This window comes from Papio anubis, chromosome 17, assembly GCF_008728515.1.
Source record: "Papio anubis isolate 15944 chromosome 17, Panubis1.0, whole genome shotgun sequence".
Classification (NCBI taxonomy): Eukaryota; Metazoa; Chordata; class Mammalia; order Primates; family Cercopithecidae; genus Papio; species Papio anubis.
This window is the reverse complement of record NC_044992.1, coordinates 48,370,594-48,373,410: the sequence shown is the minus strand read 5'-3', so window position 1 is coordinate 48,373,410 and position 2,817 is coordinate 48,370,594. Positions and strand designations below refer to the sequence as shown.

The 2,817-nt window shown below is 42.8% G+C and overlaps 1 pseudogene; it reads left to right on the top strand.

Annotated features, from left to right (window-relative positions):
- The first annotated feature begins 240 nt into the window (after positions 1-240).
- On the top strand, positions 241-2,487 carry LOC110741548 (annotated as a pseudogene).
- Positions 2,488-2,817: the final 330 nt, after the last annotated feature.

Here is a 2,817-nt window from a genome sequence, read left to right as displayed (position 1 = left end):
AGGCTGAGGCAGGAGAATGGAAGTAAACCGGGGCCCGGAGGCTTGCAGTGAGAGCTGAGATCCGGCCACTGCACTCCAACCTGGGTGACAGGCAGGACTTCGACCTCAAAAAAAAACAAAAAAAAACCAAAAAAAAAAAATATTAAAAAAATTATACTCCATCTACCACTCTGTGTAATAAAATAGGTACGATTTAGGTAGAATTTATTTAATTTTTTGTCTGATCTTCAAATTGAATTATCACTTCTGTTTCTCCAGACTATAAAATTCAGCAGCAAGTACATAGAGTGACTTTTTTCCTGCTTTTTTTTTTTTGAGTTTCTTTAAAAAAAAATCCAGTGTGCTGTCTATAGGAATTTCTCATCATGGTTCATGCTCTATTGCTCCATTATCATTCATATGGGACTGTCGGTTTTGGTATTAGAGCCATCTAAAAATTTTCTCTATCTTGATAGGTGGGAGGGTAACATGAATGTATCCATTTATCAAAACTCAACACATAGTACATTTTGGATTTGTGCCTTTCTGCTTATGTAAATTTTACAAAATTATAGGAAATAAATAAAAAAATAAAAATATTGATTTATGAATAAATCTACCACATTGTTACATTAGCTAATTTCCTTTAAGCCCAATTCATTTTTTTCAAAAACTTGTTTTTTGAGAGCTGGGGTCTCACTATGTTGCCTAAGCTGGATGTGACCTTCTAGGCTCAAATGGTCCTCCTGCCTCAGCCTCCCTAGTAGCTGGGACTGCAGGTGTGCACCACTGTGCCTGGCTAATCTAAGCACAATTATTTTAGTTGAATTACACTACTATGACCTCCTTTGATCTCATTTTAATGCATTACATTACAATTGTGTGTGTGTGGTCCTCATAATAAACTGTGAACTCACCCAAAGGAGAATCTGCATCATGTTTGTAATCCAAATGGCGTGCAATACGTGTCTCTCTAATTATCCATTTAACAAATCTGTGGTACAAACAATACAAGTCCTCTATCTCAGTGCTTCTGCAAAGCTTGAATGACCAGAATAAAGCAGGAGGTCTCTAAGTGTGGTCCCTGGACCTTCAGCACCAACATCATCTGGGCTGTAGATGGAAATGAAGCTCTTCCCAGCAATCGGAAGCTGAGGGCAGGCCCAGTACGCAGTGTTTCAATAAGCCCTCAGCTGATTCCGATGCATGGCCAAGTTAGACTACCACTGCGGGGTAAGTAGAATAAAAATAAAGCAATGTCTTCCAGAATCCAAGAGACCAGCTGGAGAGACATGATACCAACATACAAGACACCAAAGTAGCAATTTAAGAAACTGTGACCTTGCAAGTAACACCAACTATACAAATGCGTTGCCTGTTAGGATATAAGGATATAGAACATGATCCCAAATTCGAAACACTCAAAGAAACCCATTCCAGTGGTGTACAGGTCACCAACTATCACACAGGTAGGGCTGTTTCCTTTCCTTATGGCTAAAAATGACCCACAAAATAAGACATTTTCCTCTTGTTCCGGGTCAAATGCCACACTGACCAGATGGGCTTTCCTCCCTGTTGGTCATTGCAAGAAACTGGAAGTGTGACTCACAAAATTCTATCCTGGTAGAGGATGTAGAAGGGGAGAGTGAGAAACATAATTCTAAACCCAGATTATCACATGACAGCTCTCTATGGAGGAAGATGAAGAAAATGTGATCTAGAAGATGTCATCATCATGAATCAGGGGGAAAGGAAGATGGGATAGAGCTTATTACATCTGGATAAGAATGTTTTGTTTCCAACAGGTTTAAATCATTAAATGGACATACATTGTCTAATCTAATAATTATTTAGTTTTTAAGTAAACAAAAACAAAGAAAATGTGACGACAGGAAAATGGGGCAGTATAGAAGGAGATGTGGCCCAAGGACACTTCTGAACTCCAGAGCCTCATTCTTCTGGAAACCTACCAAGAACCTCCCCCCTGACAACATGGTCAACCTCTGTTGTGGCTCCATCTGCTCTGACTAGAACTGTGGCCAAGGCATCTGTCAGTAGAGCTGCTGCCAGACCACCTGCTGCAGGACCACCTGCTGCCGCCCCAGCTGCTGCATTTCCAGCTGCTGCAGGCCTTCCTGCTGTATCTCCAGCTGCTGCAGACCCAGCTGCTGCCAGACCACCTGCTGCTGGACCACCGGTTGCTGCATTTCTAGCTGCTGCAGGCCTTCCTGCTGTATCTCCACCTGCTGTCACCCCAGATGCTGCCAGACTTCCTGCTGCAGGACCACCTGCTGCCGCCCCAGCTGCTGTGTGTCCAGCTGCTGCAGGTCCCAGAGCTGCCAGTTTGTGTGCTGCCAGCCCACATCCTGCCATCCCTCCTGCTGTATTTCTAGCTGCTGCTGCCCCAGCTGCTGTGAGTCCAGCTGATGCCGCCCTTCCCACTGCCAAACCACCTGCTATAGAACAACCTGCTTCCACCCCATCTGCTGTGGCAGTTCTTGCTGCTGAGTGACCTGCTCTGGATTTGTGCACCTTCTTTCCCCCATCCTTCAGTTCAGGCAGAAAGCGTCTATTCAGAGAACATGAGGACTTCCTAATATCAGGAACTTACAAACCGACCCAAGCACTGATTTGGAAAACCTGGATCTTCTAAGGTTCCCCTTCTAGATTTTTTTTCCTAATATTTTTCTGTGGAATGCATTTTCTTTGAAATTGCTTGATATTCCCCAATAAAACTTCTTAGCTATCAAAGGCATGAAAATTGCTCATCTCTCATTATTTCTTATTAATAAAATGGTCTATGTACATTTCTTTTTCTGCACCACAGAGCAGTACATG